The following is a 23,406-nucleotide window of genomic DNA, read 5'->3' on the forward strand; positions in this document are numbered from 1 at the left end:
AAATTCATAACTCTAATTCTCTAGGTCTAAAATCATGACCTTTCACGACGACAAACATCTCTAAACCCTCTACAACTTTTGTATTATCAAGTATCACATAAAAGGTAGATTACTACTCAGAACAACTCATCCAATCAAACCTGCACAAGCTGCAGTTTTCAGCACGAATGTTCCATGTATTTTCTACATATCCTAGTTCAACAAGGAAGGTCACATTTGATAAAATTTCATTAAATCATGCAAGAATTGAGATTCCAATTAGCTGGTTGTTACCTTTCTCCTTTTGGGATTATTTCTTGTCCTATTCATCAGCTGTTGTGAAGTGATATACGTCTTCGATACAGTCACATTTGCAGTGTTTTCGTTGAAAAGAGCTCTGTTGGGAGGTGCAGTACTTCTAGTGGAGCGAGTAGGTGCTGGTGCACCTTTTTGTATGGTGACAACGCTTCTAGGCTGAGTTTACAATACGGTGACAACGCTTCCAGGCTGAGTCTACAAACATCAAGTTGTTTGATCTATTTTAGCTACAATTCAAGGTACATGGAACATAGTGAAATAATGTCATTACCTCCTGTAACCCATCTTCATTTTCATTTTAATGTCCACCGGTCTCATCTTCCTCTTCTATGATTGGTGCAACTTGTGTACTGGCATTGTTTTGCAGGGTACTCTATACATACAAATATTGGGGGTGAAAGATTAGGCATCACAATCATAAGATTATCAAGAGTACAAAGGATAAAAAATTATTCTAATACCATAATCATAGCTCCTTTGTGCTGCGCTAGCATATTAAGAAATTCTTGCTTCATTTCTTCTCTTAAGTTTATCTTAGCATTTTCCAGCTCCTCTTGCATCCTCCTATTTTCTTCTTTCTCCCTTTCCCTTTCTGCAGCTTCTTGCGCAATCTGTTCTTTGAGCTTGTCAACCTCCGCTTCTAAAGCAATGCTCTTCTCCCTAGCTGCAGCTTGAGCACGTGCATGTACTTCAAGGTTCTCTTTCATAAGTTCTCTGCGAGTTCGATACGTAGCCAAATATCCATGCCCATGTAATTTGGATGATTTGATTTGCGTTGTTTCTTTGTAGCATGACTGGAAAATCATGTTCTCCTCAACAGTTGTAAGTGCTGGTCTATCAGATTCTAATCCAATCTCACCAATTTTCATGGTTGCATTTTCCTAAATTAAATAACAGAACCTGTAAAGAGTTGCTTGACACTACCAGCAGCTATAAAAAAGGTTGACGAAACATTTACTTACATATACTGAAGCTGATATAGGATTTGACCATGCGCCATGTTTTGTGTGAGTGGTCCTCCAAAGAAGAAGATCACTTGGCTCTTCACCAGTTTCTTGGTCTCTCTAGGATGCCAAAAAATTCAGCACACAAGTATTGTATCATACAAGGGAAGGACTAGATTAGTGTATCTAATGAGTACCAGCTCAAAGCTACATTGTGAGAAGTTCTTTGAACCCATCACATGCTTGGTTCTTTGCTGCTGACGGTTGGAGGAGTTCTGGCTGCTAAGTTTCTACAGAATGAGAACAAGTGGTATGTAACAATGCAACTTTGGTCCATCAATTTTGTTTGACAAAGTAGATTTTACTAGCACTGACCTTGAATTTATCAGATCCAAAATACAACTGCAAGTAGTGCCACTCAAAAAGGTGTATTTCTTCGAGTTTATTTCGTATCCTCTCACCATAACTATTAACAGGTTTGCATGAGACAGCTAGACACACACATAAGATATGCACTCTCCTGCTTCACTACTAAAGGCACTGAACATAGGAAAAGAAGTTCATACACACTGTGTCCTCACGCCTACTTGGCTACTAGAGGCACTGAACATAGGAAAAGAAGTGAAATAATTAGCTACCTTTCAGAAAAAAAAAGAATCTATAGTATTACAAGTACTAAGACTAAGACAGAGGAACCTTTGTATGTAGATGCATCACAGAACCGAGTAACAATCATATCTTTTCTGCTCACATAAGTGGAACAACCATCTTTTGCCAACAAGTATGATTGCTGAAAAATGTGGTCTATTCGACCACTCATTGTACTCCTAAACTATATACTTATATACTTCTAGCTTGGTTATGTATAAATATGAAACTAGTAGCATATAAATAGACGGACAGAGCAAAATATACTTCTAGCTTGGTTAAGTATGAATCTGAAACTAGTAGCATATATATAAACCGACGGACAGAGCAAAATATAGACAACACTAATCTCACAAGTTCAGAATATTCAGTCAACCATCCCATCAGCACAAGCTTCTTCATGTGCATCTGCTTCATCCGCCGTCGTTGCTGGAAACTAGTACTCGCTACCACTAGCACTGCTCGATGCTACATCTAATCACGGCTGAGACAAACCAAGACTGCAAGAGGGGAAAAAACATGGAGAATTTGAGAGCATTCATATGGGAGAACAATGGAGAAAGGAAGGGAACTCACTTCACCTGAGATGGACAGCGAGTAGCCATGGATGTGCCTTCGGGCAACATCGATCCCCTGACCTCCAGCACGCGAATCCGCCGTGCCACCACCTCCGCGCCTGCCTCCGTCACGGCTGGATTCGCTCACGAACCCCACGAAGATAATGTAAATGAAGAGCCATACGAGGGAAGTGCTTCATCGTGAAAGAGAAGGAGGAGCATCACACCGGATCAAGGACCCTACCCGCCAAATCCAAGCTCTTTCCATGGATCCCAGCCACCCGCCTGCGTGCATGGATCCCACCCGGCCGCCCGCACGCCCGTGGATACCGGCTGCCCGTGCGACCGTGGATCCTGGCCACACCCACGCCATTCGAGGTCAGAGGAGGTGGACCGCTATTGTAGTCGCTCAAGGAGAGAACGTCGAGGAGAGGGGAACCAGGGGAGGCGGCGAATCGGGAGTTCGGGAGTTGAGGACAAAGTTTGGGGCGGCGGATCTTGCCAAAATTTGTCTGGATTATCAACAACAGTGAGTAATTTGATATAATCAAGTACCAAACTTAACAGTAATATGTAGAGAAAAAACTGAGCAATAATGCAAGCATACGTGATTCTCTTTTTCACGTCGATGATAGCTGGCCAGCCGCTGATCGTCTCTCTCGTGGATGATGAAGGGTGCGAGGTGAAACTGGTTCAACGCTCCGTCCCCTCTCGCACGCCGAGGAAGGACTGGACGGTGCTCGCTCTCCTTATCTCGTCGATGATCAGGAAGAAACTAGGGCACCAATATGCCGTAGTCGTTGCAGGGAATTCAAGGGCCGTGATGACTATGGCCATAGGGAAGGGGCGCCGCAACGACAAAGGCTTCAGGGAGGCCTTGACGGCTTGACCACGCTAGCTACTGGTGCTGGCTATAGGGATCAGGGCGGGCCTCCACCACGTTCTTCGCAAGGAGACAACATGTGGGGGAAGAAGAGAAGCCGCGGGAGAGGAGCCGCGATAGGAGCTACAGGCCGCGACCTCTATGTGATATGTAAAATTAGATTATGTAACAGAACCGACCAAATCATAAGAACGTAAGTACAAAAACAATCACCGAAGCGATCAAATTCATGTACTTAAGCTCCCATAATCCCGGTAGTCCGGAAATCACGAAGGATTTCAACCAACTCTCGACATACAAACCAAGATCGTAGTGATTCAACACAACACATCATCCGTTACAACATTTCACAAGTAGCATTCGAATTACATCCATCAGAGTTTAAATAACATATTACAAACCAAGTTTGAGTGTGCGGAAGCAACATAGTTTAGTACAAAACATCATAGTTTTCAAATACATTGCCAAGTCTGAGTCATGTCCCACAAAAGCATTATCAGGTACGAGAACTAGTAGAGACTGCGCCCAACGGTCTAGTCTTCATCCCCAGCTGGGAGAAGGCAGTACTTGCAGCAACCAAAGTAGAATTGGTCATCTGCAACAGGTGGGAGATAAACCCTGAGTACGAGAAGGTACTCAGCTAGACTTACCCGACAAAATCAGAAATAAAAGACATCAAGGATCATGCAAGGCTTTTCAGGTGGGCTAGCTTGACACCATTGCATAAAAGAGCTTATGATTATAGTAACCAATTTAACCTTAGCATCAAGCTTAACATCATTTACCTGTCCACTAGATTAGCACCTGTACTAGAGCACTCACTTATTAGGAGCAAACAATATTAACCATAGCAGGTATAATAAGGTTGTCATCATCATATCATCATTTCCGAACCATTAGGTTATTTAGTGTATCTACATTGGAGATAAGCCTGTCAAATTCTCACGGCGACTCGAATCGAATTACAACTCAGCTGAGGGGGTATTCCTAACTCTCACCCTGGCATACTTAGCAAGGGTAGCCGTGGGTTACCTTTGGTACAACTTAGGAACCAAATTCACGGGTTCGATCAGCGCCAGCGCTCTCAGGGATTACCCTTCTGCCAGGACGATCAGGACTTTTAAATCACCTGCCCTTGGACTCACGCCTACGGCTGCCTTCCGAGGCGTACTTTATACTTATCGACTCCTGGCCTGAGGTGAGCTACTCGGCTTTGCGGTCGGTCTTCAGACACGGCCAACTAAGAGAGAGGCATGCATTCAACATGAACAGGAAAGGCTCCAAGAATCAGTCCTTAAGCAACACAGACGGAGTCACTGCAAACCGGCAAGCCTCCGTCCGGTCTTCATTTCAAATTAAGACTGGTTCTTTTCCACGATAGCAAATATAGTCAATCGTGCCACATGTATCTTCCTATATCTCGCAGGTGACAGGAAATCACCTGACTTCTACCGTGTTTAAGCAGGGCTAAGCACTACACGAGCCTGAGCTACATAGGATTCAGGGTAACAATATCTGGACAAGGATTGGGTAACCAATGCAGCAAGTGTTTGTATCCAACACCTAAACTTAATGCAACAATATATGTAATAATAATACTGTAACTGCATTTCGGAAATTAGGAGGCTTAATATGCTCCGGGGCTTGCCTTTCACAAAGTTGCAAGGACGATGATCCAGGCACTCAACGGCGACCTCGTCCGGCACTTCTCCTGAAGGCTGCTCCTCCTGAATCTCCGGTGTCGGCTGCTGCTGCTCGCTCGGTTCCTCGAATTCCAGCAGGGTCACTCCTTCTGGTACACCTATTGCATGCCGATGCACAAGATAAATATCATGGATGCATAAGGAATGACATGATGCTCAATGATGAATGAATCACAGTAAGTGTTTACCGAAAACATCACTGGACACTCGTTTACCGAGTAAGACTAGCCCTATTCAAATCACTTTAAAACAGGTATCTAATTTAACTTGAAGAACAAGATCAACTTACCTAACTTGCATAACCTAAGATAAATATGCTCATCTTCAGTTAAAGGCCTAACACCTAGGAACATTACCACAAACTTAGAAATAGTAAAGGCATACATAAATCCACAGTTAAAATTTCATATGCACACAAGTAGTCCCTTAATTCAATCACAATAAGAGTTATACAAATCCAAATGACTTGCATGAGGACATTCTGGAAAGCTTATGAAATTCTCTACAAATTATTTGTAAACATCAAAGCATGATTCTTACGTTAATCAAATCGAATTCCAGTAAACCTAGAATCTGTCCAGAAATGACAGGGTTACTAGCTTAATTATTTAATGATGATGCAAAAGTATAATTTGACCAAGCCAAGTTAACCAACTTGTTGCACATACCAGAGAAACACTAGAAAGTACAGTGCCAACTTCTAAATAAATTATTTAATATCCTTTTCAAATTTATTTAGTTAATTAGGTGATTTAAGCAATATATAGTAAAACTATTCAAAAAAATCTACAAAAATTACAGTAGCTATCTCATGCTTCACATAGACTACCATAAAAATTTCAAAGCCATGGAGCAAGCAGAACTTGCTGTATCCAAAATAACAGGTGGCATGCCTATTTTTAGCATAATTAGGAAACCCTAATAAAAAGTGTCAAGAAACAGATTTCACATTTTTCCTAGCATCATTCTATCATAAGAACCTTACTCACCAAATTTTACCTATACTGGATCTATAGAAAAATTATGAAAATTCACACAAGATCCATTCATTGATAAAAAGAAATTCTATAACTCAAAAACTATACATGCACTAGCTCTGAAATTTTAACCAGAGCTTCTACTAAGAAATAATAGATTACCCACAAAATTTCATAATTTTTGGACCACAAAAACTCAAGATAAAATTCAAACAAGTTTGCATGCATCTAAAAACACATTTCAAAGTCCTATTTTATTCATCCAAAATTTCTAAAACATGTGCTCATATAATATTTTTATTAAATACTAGACCTTACCAGGAACTCAACAAAATTGGAACCATAACATTTGGATCTACCAAACTTGAGTTACACATTTTTGAATCTATACATAAATCTTGTGAAAAACAATTAAACAAAACAAAAAGGAAAACCTAACTCTACTGCTGGGCCAGCCCGAAGGTCACGGCGGCCCACAACTCACGCTGGTGCGGCCCAACACTCGACGCGGCCCAGGCTGGCTACCTCCTCAGCAGCGGCGACTGACAAAGGGGACCCACGCGTCAGTGAGAGAAACAGGGGAGGAAGAACGGCCGGTGGCGTAGTTCGTCGCCGGTGACTTCTGCGGCGAAGGCAACGGTGCCAACGTGTTCGCCTCACCCAAGCGCACCTAGGGGAACCCTTTATTGCAGCTAACGACTCAGCTAGAGGGGGTGATGACTAGCACGGCGGCGCAAGACCACGACAGGGCCGGCTCCGGCGAGCTGACGGCGTCGCAGCCCCAAACAGTGACCCTACGAGCTTCCTCAGTACTCCTAGGACCTAGCGCGAGGCAGAGGAGGGGATGGGAGGGTCACGGTGGCGGTTGTCCGTGTGGCAGAACCGCCTAATCTAATGTCTCACAGGAGTGCTCGTCTTCCATTAGACACTAAGCACTCGAGGGAGAACACTAAATTACTCGGTTCCGTCGGGCACACCCCAGGGGAGAACCCGAAAATCCACATTTTTGCCATCAGGATCACAAATGAGAGAATAAAGCTTACATCAATCGTAACCATTTCTTACATCACTTTTAATACAACATCAGAGTATAATATTTATTAATATGACAGCGGAATGAAATCATATTATCAGAGTTATAAACAATTTACTTGAACAGCGGAATAGAAACATGTGACTAGAGTTACAGTGGAAATAAATATCTAAACATGACATGAGGAAGTATTGACATATAGACTACGACAACATATTATTAAACTTCCATTTATAAAAGCATTTGGTGAGAGTTATAAATAAAAACTACGATAGCAGCGTAAAGGAAATCCTCTCTGAGCCCACCAGGAGGAATCCACACACAAGAATCAGCTTTAGCATCCACCTGTCACCTGCAACAGGGGGAATAAAACCCTGAGTACTCAATTGTACTCAGTAAGACTTACCCGATAGGAGAAAAGAAAAGACTCCAAGGATATGCAAGGCTATCTGGTTTGTGTGTTGCATTTGCAGAAAGCATTACTAAGCGTGCGTCCTTATATTTGATTTTTAGTAAGAGCCGCATTGGTTCATTAGCTAACCATCTTATGTAAGCACCTGTGCTACTTTCAAGCAAGTGGTAAGCCTGACCGAGCAAGCGCGGCCGCGCGCCAGCAGGCCCGCTTCGCTACCGCTGCGCAGTTTTTGCTTTTGTTTTGCAAAAGAGACCCCGCACTACTGAGTAATCGAGCGACACTAGGAGCTACTATTACGCAAGAGATGAACTTTGCACTATCGACCTCGTACTTTACCATCTTCACAAAGGGGCGGTCCACACCAGCCGTGCGCATGCCGGCGCGGCTCTGGCCGGCACACGGCTGCTGCGCCGGACACCAGGGACCCGCGCTAGCCCAACTACGGGGTCGATCACCATCTATGACCCAGCCGATGACGATAGGAAGCGGTGGATCATGGGGAGGCGCCCTAGGGTCCTCTACAGCAGCAGGCGGTGGTTTGCGGTGATGGCGCGGCTGTTCCGACGAGCTAGCACGGTTACGAGAGCAACGGGGAGGTGAGGGAGCAACAAGAGCTTACCCCGAAACAAGCCACGCAGCCGGTTGAGATGGGGAAGGTCCGGAGGATCCCGGCCACATGCGCCCACGCGATACGGCGGTGCTCCGAGCGTGGCATCGGTGTGCCACCGCGTCACCGATGATGTCCCTGACCAAACTGATGCGAGCATCAGAAAGAGGGGGTCGCGGTGAGATCAAGGACACAAGCAATCGAATTGCTATCGATCACGCGAGCCATACCTCCCAACATACCAACTTGGCGGCACACGTGACCGGTGGCGAGCCCAACACCAAATTGGCCGACCTCATAGCTCGCCTGAGGCTTGGTGCGGGTTGGGCTACTGGATAACCACCTAAGCTACTTAAGTGAGGAATCAGACGGTGAGGCCTCGAGCCAAGTGAATTGGACTTGGCAGGGAGCGTGGTGCCCCAGTTGAGGTCATGTCGCGGAGCGGCACACGACGAGCCGCGGTTAAGACAACGCGAGGACCGACCGATAGCAGCAGCACGAGCATCCGAGTACAGACAATGAGACCGGGGGACCTGGCATGACATGCTGGATTGGATCGGTCAACCCCGAGCAGTCCCTACGGTGGCGGCCCCATCGGCCATGGCGAGCAGAGGAGGGGAAAATAAAAATGCTAAGTCCGAGCTCTGGTCATGTCCGCAACAGGATGGGGCGACGTGATTGGCACAGGAGGAGCGGCTCGCGCGCTGGGCCAAACCACGACGTGCGCCCGCAGACGGCCGAGTGGCGAGGCGTGAGCGGCCAGCCGACCAGCCAGCAGCGCAGGCGAGCAGGGCCTGGAGGCGACGCGTGCGCTGACCCTGGGCAGCACAGCTTCACCGCGCGCAACGTGGAGGGGACAGCGGGACAGCACGGGCAGGCGCACACGCAAAACTCCGATAGGAGGTAGCAGCAGCTGCTGTGGCGGGACAACGCGCAGGGCGGTTGTGGGCTCGGCGCGGCCAGCGCTCAGCCGGGCACGGCCCAAGCGTGCAGAGACGCACGGTGACCGCTACCCAAGGGCCAAAAGGGCGAAATCATTGCCGTGTATGCTTTTTAAAGCGGTGCCAAGGCCACCAAACAACGAGGTTAAGGTTTGGCCAACTTCGCTAATCCAAGGTCCACGATACCAGCTAGCTAGGAAAACACCCGGCGTGACCAAAGAGCGACTAGGGTAAAAGATACGAGAAGGCCAACATGAGTTCGTCGTAGAGCGCGCCGGTTCGCGAACAGAGCACCGAACGTAGTTCTTCGTGCGTTCTGAGAGTTTCGAGCCATTCTTGGGATAACCCCGCTACGTCCAACAATTCTACGAACCACTTCACACCAAAACACTTACGATGATACAACCAACGATAATATAAGGTTAACGTTCAAGAAAATTACCTAGAATTTAAATACTACTACGCCATCGCCTATCGTTTCCGATTTAGGAAGTTATAACTTTTAGTTTTTGACTGCATCCCAGAACTATTCAACTAGCTAGTGCGATATAACTTGCCACGAGCGATACTTTAAAACCTAAGTTAAGATTTTTAAAAGTCTCGAAAACTCGTTTCGGTAAAACCTGCTAGGTCGAAATTATGGCGCTAAATAGGATCATAACACCGGGGTGTTACAGTCCGCATGGAGCAACAATGCCGGTGAGGTCAGCCATGGCGGCGGTGGAAGAACAGCGACGATTCGCCCTTACCGAGGCTCGATTGGACCAACGGTGAGGTGGAGAAGGTAGAGAAGACTACGGCGAGGCTACAGGCGGACTGGGCAACGCGTTTTTGCGGTGGCGAGCGCGCACGACAACGGTGACACGCGGTCGGCAATGGCGGACTGCTTGAGCTCGCTTGTAGCACGTGGTGGAGGCGAAGAAATGAGAACTGGAGCGGGCGAGTGCATCGGGCAGGCGCGCGGGGTGCTCAAGACGCGGCCAGCAGTGCCAGGATGCCCGTGGCGCGTGGCCTGCGCGAGCAGAAGGCCGGCGACGGGTGGCGCCATGCGGCCAGCGAACTCTGAACCGGTCGGCCACGACGTTACTGAACGTTTTCTGAAAAAAAATGCGATTCAGCGATCCTATTAAGCCTGACCGAGCAACTTCGATGCGATAAAACGGCTAACTCATTGATCCATTGCAAAAATAGTGTACATGAAAATTGTAGGTCCACCATCCATCTACAATTTCTTTTCAAGGACCATCATCTAATTCGCCATGGATCAGAAGTTACATCAAGCCCAAGTTGGCTTGATCCAACTGAAAATGTGTTTATGACTTAGACAAAATTTTCAGTGTGAAATCAGTATGTAATTCTGAATTGTGGGCCATGTTTGAGCATGTTCCACACATTTTCATGAGTTGGTCATAAAACAACTTTTGTTCCTTGATAAATTAGCTACAACTTTGGTAAAGAGTGCACAGCCATGCAAAGTTTCTAAGTTGGTCTTTTGAATCAGTCAAACAGTGACACTCCAAGGGTCAATTCAAGTCAAACCTCCACTTGAGGGCATTTTGGTCATTTTGATCTATATGAACAATGTCCCAACAAGTAACCTAAGTGTAGTTAAGGTGTAATAGACCATGATCAACTATTTTACAAAATTGTTATACCACTTCTAATGATCACATGTGATAAAGCAATTAAAACAAGCAATTCATTCATATGTTTCAATTCCATGTTTTACATGTTTCATGACCTTGTGGTTATTTTATACTTGTCATATTACTACCATGTTGCCATGTTTCAAGGTATGAGAACTTCTTGTTACATTCACATGTTGCACTACTACCATTCTAAGCAATCAAGCATGAAACACACACAATTGAAAATGTTGCATATGCATGTTTCAGTAACAATGACATGCTGAGATAGATGATGCACATGTTTATGAAATGAAATGCAATTAGTGGAAGCCAAACACCTAGGGTGTTATAGATTAGATCCTTTTTCCAATATAACTGGTCAACATTAATTAATATAGGGTACTTTCACTATTACTAACACAAACATAGACCTAGCCTAGTGGTAGGAGCTTACTTTCAAGACCAAGAGGTCTCAGGTTCGAAACCCATATTGTTGTCATTTTTTTAAAAAAAATTTATGCAACCATTAAAGTGGAAAGGCTTAGGTATTGCAACAATGTAATTTTTCGTTGCTATATTATAACCTTTTTGCAATGAACGAAACTGCTACATACAACGAAACCATAATCGTTGCAACCTTAGTGATTGCAACGAACTATTTTTTTCGTTGCTATATGTACCAATTTTTTGCAACGCAAGCGACTATTATATACAACGGAACATATTCGTGGCGATATAGATAGGCTATTGCAACCATAAAATAAAGAGTTGCAATATCACCTTAGTATTGCAACGAAAATAAACTTGCCCGCAACGCAAATCAAATCGTGGCAACATTAATCACTTATTGCAACCATTCAATAATTTGTTGCGATAACACTTACTTTTTGCAACGATCTCCACACTTATGGCCACAAAACAATCTTCATGGCAAAAAATCAATCTATCGCAGCCAAAAGTGAAAATCGTTGTGATAACAACGCTTGTTGCAACGAAACCATGCCGTTGCGATAAAAAAGCGTGGTATAAGGGCCAGAAGTTAGTAGTGGTAGCCAAAGGTTTTCTCTCAACAAAGAGAGATTAGGCTATACCCCCAAGAAAGACAAGGCGGCCTTTGTCACTCCCAAAGTTAACTTTGTGAAGGGCAATGGTTGGTTTTGCAATAGATGCAAGCAAGTTGGGCATGTAGAGCAATATTGCAAGATTAATAAGAACAAGCTACCTATTGTATCATCAATTAAATTTGATTCTTGTGACATGCTTGTTAAGGGTGCCAATGGTGTGAAAGCTAAGTTCATTGGTACACCAATTGTGGGCCTAAAGAAGAAGGCTATTTGGGTACCAAAGACCTTGGTAACTAACCTTCAAGGACCCAAGCAAGTTTGGGTACCTAAAAAGAATTGATCTTTTTTTGTAGGTCAATTATAAAGCCGGAGGAAGGCATTGGGTGCTTGATAGTGGGTGCACACAACACATGACCGGTGATCTAAGAATGTTCAATTCAATCAATGAAAACAAGAGCAATGGGATTGATAGTATCATATTTGGTGACAATGGTAAAGGCAAGGTCAAAGGGCTGGTAAGATTACAATATCCAATGACTTGAGCATTTCCAATGTGCTACTAGTAGAGAGCTTGAACTTCAACCTTTTGTCGGTGGCTCAATTGTGTGATCTTGGTTTTAAGTGCATATTTGGTGTGGATGATGTAGAGATTATAAGTGTAGATGGCTCTAACTTGATATTCAAAGGATTTAGATATGAAAATCTATACTTGGTTGATTTCAATGCTAGAGAAGCTCAATTGACAATATGTTTGATCACTAAGTCTAGCATGGGTTGGTTATGGCATAGAAGGCTTGGTCATGTTGGAATGAAACAATTGAACAAGTTGATTAAGCATGACTTGGTTAGAGGCTTGAAAGATGTCACATTTGAGAAGGATAAGCTATGTAGTGCATGTCAAGTCAGAAAACAAGTTGATAACACACATCCTAAGAAGAGCATGATGAGCACATCTATGGCATTTGAGTTGATGCACATGGACTTGTTTGGACCAACCACATACACAAGCATTGGTGGAAACAAATATGAATTTGTGATTGTGGATGATTTCACTAGATACACATGGGTATTCTTTCTTGTTGACAAGAGTGATATGTTTGCAACATTCAAATCATTTGTCAAGGGCATTCACAATGAGTTTGAAACAACCACCAAGAAAGTTAGAAGTGACAATGGTAGTGAATTCAAGAACACTAGAATTAATGAGTTGTGTGATGAATTTGGAATTAGACAACAATTCTCGGCCAAGTACACTCCTCAATCAAATGGCTTAGTTGAAAGAAAGAATAGAACTTTGATTGACATGGCAAGATCAATGTTGAGTGAGTACAATGTGAGTCATTCATTTTGGGCCAAAGCAATCAACACGGCTTGCTATTATAGCAACTAACTCTATTATTACCCTATGATGGAGAAGACACCTTATGAGCTTTTGAATGGAAGAAAGCCCAACATAGCATACTTTCGGGTTTTTGGTTGTAAATGCTATATATTGAAGAAAGGCACTAGATTGAGCAAGTTTGAAAAGAAATGTGATGAAGGTTTCTTGCTTGGTTACTCCACTACTAGCAAGGCTTATAGAGTTTGGAATTTGGCTAGTGGTACTCTTGAGGAGGTTCATGATGTGGAGTTTGATGAAACAAATGGTTCCCAAGAGGAAGATGAGAATCTAGATGATGTAAGAGGCACTCAATTGGTCAATGCAATGAAGAACATGGACATTGGTGATATAAGGCCTAGAGAGGTGATTGATGTTGAAGATGACAAGAATCAAGTGCTCTCTAACTCAAATGTGCAAGCTAGTGGTTCTCATGATCAAGTTCAAGCAAGAACTTGTGATGACAAAGTGCAAGATCAATAACAAGTGGCTAGTTCATCATCTCAACCAAGTGATCTATCAAATGCAAGTAATCAAGTGCAAGTGCTTCAACCAACAAATGTTGCAAGAGATCATCCCTTGGACACTATTATTGGTGATATTTCAAGAGGCGTACAAACTAGATCAAGATTGGCTTCATTTTGTGAGCATTTCTTATTTGTGTCATCCAATGAACCTAAGAAGATAGATGAAGCTTTGAAGGATGTTGATTGGGTCACTGCTATGCATGAAGAGCTAAACAACTTCACAAGAAACTAAGTATGAGAGTTAGTTGAGAGGCCTAAGAATCATAATATGATTGAAACCAAGTGGGTCTTTCAGAACAAGCAAGATCAAGATGGGATAATAATAAGGAACAAAGCAAGATTAGTGGCTCAAGGTTACACTCAAGTTGAAGGTCTTGACTTTGGAGAAACATATGCCCCGGTTGCAAGATTGAAAGCAATTAGGATCTTGTTAGCCTATGCTTGTGCCCACAACATCAAGTTGTACCAAATGGATGTGAAGAGTGCATTTCTCAATGGGTATATCAATGAGCTTGTGTATGTTGAGCAACCTCCCAGTTTTGAAGATGAAAAGAAACCCAACCATGTTTACAAGTTGAGAAAGGCTTTGTATGGATTGAAACAAGCACCAAGAGCATAGTATGAGAGATTGAGGGATTTCCTACTCTCTAAGGGATTCAAAATGGGAAAGGTTGACACAACTCTCTTCACCAAAAAGCTTGGAAATGACTTGTTTGTAATGCAAATCTATGTTGATGATATCATATTGGGGTCAACAAATCAAGATTTTTGTGAAGAATTTGGCAAGATGATGGCAAGTGAGTTTGAGATGTCCATGATTGGAGAGCTTAGTTACTTCCTTGGTCTTCAAATCAAGCAAATGAAGAATGGCACATTTGTGAGTCAAGGCAAGTACATCAAGGACATGCTCAAGAAGTTTGGAATGGATGATGCTAGCTATTAGTACCCCAATGGAAACAAGTGGAAGCTTGGATAGTGATGCTAGTGGCAACATGGTGAATCAAAAGATGTATCGGTCTATGATTGGAAGCCTACTCTATGTGACCGCATCAAGGCCAGATGTGATGTTTAGTGTATGCATGTGTGCTAGATTCCAAGCCTCACCAAGAGAAAGTCATTTGAAAGCAACAAAGAGAATATTGAGGTACTTGAAGTAAGTTGTGTGCCTAGTAATCATTGCAACTGGAATTGTTGGATAGGTGGCTTGCAAACCTTGTAGAGCTAGAGCAAGTTTGTATTTCGCTGTTTGTCATACTAATCAAATTACTCTAGTTGATTTATAGATTTTTTAAATAGGCTATTCACCCCCCTCTAGCCATATTAGGACTTTTCAATTGTGGAGAGTTAGGTGGCACAAGAGGGGGCCTAAATCGGTGAATCCTTAGTGAAAGCATAGGGGTGGGAACCATAGCTTTGTAAAGGCCTTGTAGTGTGACCTCGCTAAGCACCTAGGTAGTGTGAAGCGTGATGGAAAAACCATGACTCGTGGTGAAAGTGTGCAACCTCTGCATAGTGTAAAACTGGTATATCAGTCGTTCTCACGGTCAAGAGCGGCTTGAACTTCTTTGAGATTAGTGGATCTTTGGTGACAGAGGATGGTTGGTTCAATTGGGAGTTTGGATGGAATCCAAGTGTGGTGCTTGGATGGAATCCAAGTATTGGATTGGTTCTCTAAGGAGAAGGCAGAATTCACCTAGTAAATAGGTGCTAAGGATTTAAGGAAAATAGGATGTGTCGCTTAAGTGCTTGTGTCAAACCTTGTAAGCCAATCCTTATGTTGGCCCTCATGTCATACTTTTCCTACACTTGCAGAGTATATTTTGATGTACTCACCCTTCCTCTTTGTCCCCCTTGCTACCCCACCCAGCTGTTCGGACTAAAAGACGAAGTTTCTAGAAGATGGAGGTTTCCAAAATACGGCGTTTTCCTGAAGACGGTGTCGTTGTTAGGCTGATGTACCCCCGGTCAACCTTCCTGTGGAGATGGCGTCCCTTTCCGCTAGTAGCTTATGAGTTTTCCTTTCAGACCTACGGGTTATTTTTGTAATAATTTTTTCGTTATGTAAGCAAACTTGCTATGATACTGTAATGAAGTCGACATATGTATGAATAAATTGATCCCGGCATACATATGTTGTGCATTCATTTTTTTTAAACCGGGTGTGACATATGTCGTCCGACAAGACAAATCGATAATGATGGGGCCAGGTCTATAACGGACAGTTATAAGTGGTAAAAATAAAAAATATGTATTTTTCAGGATATGAACTCAAGACCACAACATTTGCATTCCCTCGATAGTCGATAGCTGCCACTATTTTTTAACTACACAATTTTGAATCTTGTATTGTATATTGACGCTCCAAACGATTTTAAATGATAAAGTTGTTAACTGTAAAGTTGTAGATCTCATTGAGAACTACAACTTTGATGTTGACTTCGTCTCCATTCGACATTGTTAATCTTTGAAATCTGATACAAGAACTTATATTGAATATTTGGACTTGTAACCATCTCAAATTAAAAAGTTGTCAATTACAAAGTTTTAGATCTTTTGAAACTCTGTTTTTAATATAAAGTTTATCTTGATTCAATCTCATATGAAAGAGTTATTTTTTTTTACAAAACATCCTATCATTGTCGGCTGAAGCCAGGAACAGGTAGCCCACTCATCATTGCTAGTGCCATATCATTGCCGGTTGAAACCACAGATCAGCTCTAAAAGCAACCGACAGTGATGATTTTTTCTAACATAATGAATTTTTGCATTCCTGCGTTTTGAAAATCCTGTGCTCCAAAGGGGTCTAGACGGTGATAAAAAGACAGTACAGACATTACAGTGATAGTGATCTAAACACATTTGAGCACACGTCTAAATATCCGTTTAGGTGATGGCAACATGCAAGTAGAGAGAGTGGGTTGGCTTAGAAGGGCGAAACAGATTAATAGAGGCATGCATTGCAACCGCCTCCATTAATCTTCATTAATGGAGGTGGTTGCTTTACCCGCCTCCGTAACTCAAACAGGAAAAACAAAAAAACCCATGAACAGGCCCGTCGAGCCCATCAGGGGCCGCCACCACCGTAGCTCGCTGGATCCACCGTCGAGGACCTCTTCCTCGCCGGATCCACCGCCAGGGACCTCCTTATGGCTGGATCGAGCCCCTCGCCATGGGCTGAGCGCCGGCGCGGCCCCGCACCGAGGGCCGAGAGTCGCCACGGCCCAGCGTCGCTCGCCTAGCGCCGCTGTGGCCCCACGCCTGCTCGCCAAGCCCCGCCGCAGCCCCGCGCCGCCGCATCCCCGCCCCCGCTCGCCGAGCATCGCCGTGGCCCCATGCCTATGCGTCGAGCATCACCACGGCCCAGCGCCGCTCGCCTAGCACCGCCGTGGCCCCGTGCCCGCTCGCCGAGCGACGCCGCGGCCCCGTGCTGGCACGTCAAAGGGAGAGAGGATAGGGAGAGTGAGGGCGTCGAGAGGGAGAGAGGGTGAGGGCCGCTGTGGAGACTAAGGATGGCAATGGGTCAAGTTCAGGGCAGGTGGAGCGTTCGCGGACCAGCACCCAAAACCCAAGAAGGAAACCTGAACCCACCCCGAACCCTGTTTCGGGTGAAGATCCGCCGCCGAACCCGACGGGTAACCCGAGACCCAGGAAATTTACAGCAGGATGGGGTCATGGCTACGGAACGAGGTTGTGGGTCAAGGCGGGTTGTGCGTCGGGGACGGCGCGGTTTTGGAATGACAGCGAGGTGGAAGAAGTGTTGGCCCGCGGTGTGCCGATGCCGCTGGCCGCCTGCCGCGGTGCACCGGTGCCGCCATGGAAGCCTAACGTGGTGTGCTGGGCCACCGACGCCTCCCTGGCCGCCTGCCGCGGTTTCGCTTGAGGGGAGTTGATGAGCTAGATGGAGCGAAGGCAGAGCGAAGGGCAGCGGTGAAGCGGTGGAGGGCAGGGGCAGAGCAGAGTCATGCTCACGGTCTCACAGACGTAAGGGTGGAGACGCGAGGGTGGAGTCACAGACGCCGGGACATGGTGTCGTGGTCATGCGGAAGCGGGGGTGGAGTCGCAAATGTCGGAAGCCCGAGACGCAAAGTCATAGGTGTAGGTGCGGCTGCGGTAGGGGAGTAGGGAGAGGACTCAATTGCTAGGGTTACAGGTTACTTTGGCCGGCTTTAGTGGGCTTTTTTTACCAGACTGCTAAAAACTTCGGGTCCCCGATGGGTACCCGCGGGGGAGACTCAAAACCCGACCCCAACCCGCCCTGTTTCGGGTCCCCAAACCCGAAAACCCGTGGGGCAAAAATTGGACCCGCCCCCACCCCCGTCGGGTCCAAAACCCACGGGTTTTGGGTCTAGACCCGCCCCGTTGCCATCCTTAGTGGAGACGGAGACGAAGAGTGAGGGTGCCGAGAGGAGAGGGAGAGTGAGGGGTTGGGCGCGGCAGCGAGGGAGTGTGGCAGGGGAGCAGCTCTGGGAGAGCGTAACCCTAAGTGTCGCTTATATATGAGCCCGGGGGAGGAAAGATGTGGGCTTTTGCTTGGGCTGGGAACTGGGCCACTATTTTTGGAGGCGGGCTTTATAGTGTGCCCGCCTCCGGAAATGGATTTTTGGAGGCGGTTTCTTTAAGATGACCGCCTGCGAAAATAGAGGATTTTTGGAGGCGGTTGCCTTAAGACGCCCGCCTCCGTAAATCGATTTTAGAAGGCGGCTAAAACTGCCCGCCTCGATAAATAAATAATGCCCGCCTCCGTTAATCGTAGGCATTAACCGAGGCGGTTAGATTTTGTGACCGTCTCTGTTAATAAAAAGGCATCGTCTTGCAAAATTATTTGTGTAGCATGTTGAAACGATGGTTATTCAATATAGATTGTTGAATAACGTTTAGTGACTTAATTTGAGGGTATAATAGAAGATTAAATATATATAGTTTAATTTGTAACCATAGAAAATGTATAGTTATTTTAAACTATTTATTTGCACATTTGCTTCCACATTCCACAATACAAAAATAACGTCTAAACCAGTTGTATTCATGTACCCTCTAAACGCCAGTTATTGGAGGCAAATCGACCGTATATATATATTAGTGTTTAGCGTCCGAAAAAAATAATCCAATGTCTCCCATTTCCTTTGGTGCTTGAGGAGTGTACACCACGCAATATTACAGGCATGCAGGCCATCTGCAGGGGTCCACTCGACCAAGCTAGCTATTATCAGCTAGTGAAAACCAACTCAACAGCTAGCTGGGACATGATGACATGCTTGCATGCCTGTCCTTACAAAGGGCCGGAGTAGCTAGGGAGGTCTCTACTCTACCTTGTGCAGTTGCCATCCATCCTGCTTGCATGCACCTGTAAACCGAAATAGATAGCTAGGGCAAGCAAGCTAAGCTAAGCTACCAGAGGGAAGAGATCATGCATGATCATGCAAGATTTTTTTTTTGTTGCGAATTACACAAGTACAGACGCGCACGCACACTCATCCCTATGAACTCCTATGAGCACCTCAGAAAGACTGTGCCAGCACATCTCGAGATTGACGAAGTTACCACACATGCCTCACTGTCGACGGAAATATCGCCTACCACTGAAAGCGCAACGCAGTTAAATTTTAAAATAAATTTAGAAAAATATGAACACTCATACCAAGTTGAGAACTTGAACACGGGTCAAGAGGTTCCACCACACAGAACCTGCTCAGCTATAATTATGGAACTGTTGAACGTGTTGCATTGTCCGGCATAGACATTTGTCCCACAGCACGACTGCATGCATGCTTTGTCCCCGTTATATTCAGTCTCAGTCTCGGCATGCACGCCGGCAGACAAGCTCTAGCTACTCCATAAGATCAGCATCAGTATCAGCATCAGCATCACACCACACGCACATCTCTCAATGCAACAAACTAAATAAATTCCAACAAATGTGCGTACAGTGCTTAACTGAAACACTACTAGTAGTATAAAAACTTCGTACCTGGTATGAAATACTAAACCGAAACTTGTTCTCTTGTAGTGGAAAGAAAGGAAAGGAATAAAAAGAGACCCATACACGGATGACCGACTCTTTGAGCTCGTCGGCGACCTTTAAAACTTCATATTGGACCAGATTATACACGTCAAAGGCGCCTACCATGACCGAGAGTCTAACTTCGGTAGAAATCCTCAGTATCAACACATTCGTGAAACTGAAAGGCTAGCTCTAGGACGTTGATAACAATGTGTATGGAATTTGTATATTTAATAATGGATTGTATATATTCTTGTAAATTGGACTTGTAATTGTAGTTTATATAATACTCTTGTGCTTGTAGTCTAAGGGGTTCGGAACGTTGGTCGCGGGGCGTTTAGCAACGTGAGCGCGGTTTGGAACGCTGGTCGCAGGGTGTTCGGCAACGCGAACGCGGGATGGAATACGCGGAAACAAACATTGTTCTGGTCGAATTTGAATTGTAAATTTGAATTTTTTTTACAGAAAAACATACTACAAACAGGTATTATAGAGGCGGCTGGTACTACAGCCGCCCCTACAAATCAATTTGTAGGGGCGGCTGGTAATACAAGCCGCCTCTACAAATCGATTTGTTGAGACAGTTCGGTAGGGGCGGCTGGCCAAACCGCCCCTATAAAGGGTTACGAGCCGCCCCTAAAAAACGTTTCTGTAGCAGTGACTGTGCATGGAATGCAAGATTAGGAATGTGCGTACGTACATACAGTGTTTAACTGAATAATCATTGTGCAAGATAGAAACAGCCGCCTAAACGTAGACAAGAAGCTTATATATATACAATAAAAAAGCGACATGCATGTTTGCGATGGTTTTTTGTCAGATTCAGGACTGGTTGTTATTAGAGGTTACTCTTACGTTACTTTGTGGCTGTCATTTTTGCACACTATCGCATTGGTGATACGATTCTGCGAGCAAGCAATGCAAGCAAACATTTGCCGATAAGCAACATTATTCATGAATCATGACGACAGTAAGATATGTAGACATCATGTTTTGTCGTTTCATTTGTCCCACATATATATACATGTATATATGCAGCTGCCATCTCTGCTAAGTTACAAACACCTCTTGCAGAGCAAAACCAGCTGCATAATTAAATGCAAAGATTTGGAATGTGTAATTGGTATAAATTTACTGGCTGCTAGTAGCTAGCTACTCAACCACGTGAAGTGAAAGACGGTCAAATTAAAACACCTTTTTGAATTTTGATGAGGGTGATGGCTGTGTCTTACGCACGTTGATCACCATCACCATTATTTCCTGGGCCCTCTGGCTATTTACCTAATCCATTTTATTTACCGTGCCGAGCTAAAACACCTTTTCTTTAAATAATTTCTTCTCTAGCGACTATAATAAAAAAAAGTTACATTGGCCGATGTGATTATTTTGCTACGGTAGCAAACTGTAAGGATAACATCAGTCAACAAGGCATGTAAAGAGGTGGTGAAAATATGTCAGAAAATTAAGGAACTCCAGAGTAATAGCGTTGGACTATGTTCATACATCTAGAAATCTAACAGATCAATTCACTAAGAATTTGTCACACAATATGATAGATGGTGCATCGAGGGAGGTGGGCTTAAGACCCACTTGAAGTCATTCCATAGTGTTAACCTGTTCTATGTGATCAGAGATCTCGTGAAGTAGGATAGTGAAACAAGCTAGTGGTTGACTGTGATGGAGAGGCCCTTTATAATAAGGTCCGTTTGAGATGCACGTCTCTCCTATGTTGTATTGTTGGTTGGTATATACCTCAATGTGATCTGAGGGGCTTGTTTAAGCACAGATATATATATATTGTCCTAGAGAATATCTTAGAAGAAACACACCTATATGAGTTTAACTGCCGGTCACAGTCTATGAGACGTGGGTAATCTCTAGATACTCATGAAAGGTCTCGAAGCATGACTTATATGTTTCAACCGGAGGGGATGCTTATAGCAGCCTAGTATCAGAAAAGGACTTTGGTGTAACTCACTTCGCACAAAACTGCCAATTCAAGGCACTATATTTCAGTTGTGAATGAATGTAACATCTATTCTAGATGGATGCTCAACTTTGTAGTCTTCGTCAAAACCCTGGTATATATCAAAGAACAGGATTTGAGACTATTTAACATATACCTTAGAATTTGGTGAGGATTGCTGGATTTAACAATGGGTTTGACCTATTTTAATTCAATTAAATAAAATAAATTCTAATGTCCATATTAAATATTATGTTCATTATAGTTTTAGTTCTATACGGGATTTTGACTACATGCTGACTCTAATCTATATGGGTGATTTGTATGTGCCTATATTCATAAGTTGAGAGAGGATGAGGGCGTACCACGCCCGCGTGCACCGCCACCACCGTCGAATCGAGCCATGGCGTGGCATGGCATGGCCGAGGCTCGAACCCGACATGATGTGGTGTGGGGCGGGTTGGTTTTTCCACTTGAGTCATTTGATGACAGGAGTTTCTGTTTGTGAAGACGGGAGTTACCAGAGTTTCATCCATGAGCGACTCAATGCCTGATCTGTTTCGCTTCCGAGGGACTTCCAGTCTTTTGCGAGAGTGGGCGAGATAAGTATTCAGCATGTTCGTTTGGCCGTGGCTTGTCGTAAACGATCATAAATTTTCAGTCGGAACAGTATTTTTCTCTCACACAAACCAGCCAACAGTACTTCTTCACAAACCAGCAACGATACGAACCAGCAACGATACGAACCAGCAACTACATCCCGGCATCTCGTCAGTTCTCTCTTGCACAAACATCTTTCCACACCACTTGCGCTGCAACCCGAGTTTTCCCGTCCAGGTTCGTGCTTTTGATCTTCCGCACCGGAAAGCACTGACGCATCCGTTCCACTTCTGAGGGACTTCTAGTCTTTAGCGAGAGTGGACGAGATAAGTATTACGTCCCAACATCCAGTCAGTTCTCTCTTGCGCAAACATTTTTCCACACCGCTTTTGCTACAACCCGAGTTTCCCCGTCCCATTTCCTACGAGCACGGAAATAGGGGGAGTAGGCCTCCAAAACCAGCACCGATCTTGGGTTCACCTACTCGTTGAAGACTAGCAATGAGGTTTTTAGGGAGCGTCTTCCATGCGACTACTCAATGTTCTTCCTGCTAATTTCCCGACGACTTGGCAACTTTTCTTCTGACGGAGGTGGTGATCGTCACTGGAACCTTTCTGCACGGCATCAAGCGGGATGACTGCATCAACAAATGTTATGTCGACTAGCGGAAACAGCTCTGGTGCCGCTGGATATGCTACTATAGCGACCGCTTTCTACTTTCTGTATTCGATTTCATGATTAGTATAATACTCGTTCACTTACTTGCGACTAGATAACACATGCTGTCACAAACATGTTGTTAGTATTTTTCTGAATTAATATAGTACTGAATTTGCCTGAATTTCTAACCGTTTGAGATGTTTTTTGTCAGATTCAGGACTGGTTATATTGGTGGTTACTCCTACGTTACTTTGTGCTGTAATTTTTGCACATTATTATCGCATTGGTGATATGGTTCTGCGAGCAAGCAATGCAAGCAACACTTGCCGATAAGCAACATTCATTCATGAATCATGACGACAGTAATATTTGTAGACATGTTTTGTCGTTTCATTTGTCCCCCCCCCCCCCCCCCCCCCCCACCCACACACACACACACATATATATATGTGTGTGTGTGTGTGTGTGTGTGTGTGTGTGTGTGTGTGTGTGTGTGTGTGTGCAGCTGCCATCTTAGTCCGTTTGGTAAATTAAAATCTCTGCTAACTTACAAACACCTCTTGGAGAGCAAACCTGC

At 44.4% G+C, this 23,406-nt stretch overlaps 3 long non-coding RNA genes across 3 annotated transcripts; all 3 read right to left on the minus strand.

Annotated features, from left to right (window-relative positions):
- Positions 1 to 381: 381 nt before the first annotated feature.
- LOC136522499 (uncharacterized) lies at positions 382 to 991 on the minus strand. The gene is made up of 3 exons (XR_010775917.1): positions 759 to 991; positions 569 to 670; positions 382 to 492 (listed from the first exon to the last, which is right to left on the minus strand). It is a non-coding gene; the product is annotated as an uncharacterized lncRNA (long non-coding RNA).
- Positions 992 to 1,001: 10 nt separating this feature from the next.
- Positions 1,002 to 2,291, minus strand: LOC136522497 (uncharacterized). Its single transcript, XR_010775915.1, has 4 exons — positions 1,617 to 2,291; positions 1,439 to 1,531; positions 1,260 to 1,361; positions 1,002 to 1,178 (listed from the first exon to the last, which is right to left on the minus strand). It is a non-coding gene; the product is annotated as an uncharacterized lncRNA (long non-coding RNA).
- On the minus strand, positions 2,291 to 2,916 carry LOC136522498 (uncharacterized). Its single transcript, XR_010775916.1, has 3 exons — positions 2,691 to 2,916; positions 2,471 to 2,580; positions 2,291 to 2,389 (listed from the first exon to the last, which is right to left on the minus strand). It is a non-coding gene; the product is annotated as an uncharacterized lncRNA (long non-coding RNA).
- Between the last annotated feature and the right edge of the window lie 20,490 nt (positions 2,917 to 23,406).

The sequence above is a fragment of the Miscanthus floridulus genome, chromosome 18 (assembly GCF_019320115.1).
Source record: "Miscanthus floridulus cultivar M001 chromosome 18, ASM1932011v1, whole genome shotgun sequence".
In the NCBI taxonomy this organism is placed as follows: domain Eukaryota; kingdom Viridiplantae; phylum Streptophyta; class Magnoliopsida; order Poales; family Poaceae; genus Miscanthus; species Miscanthus floridulus.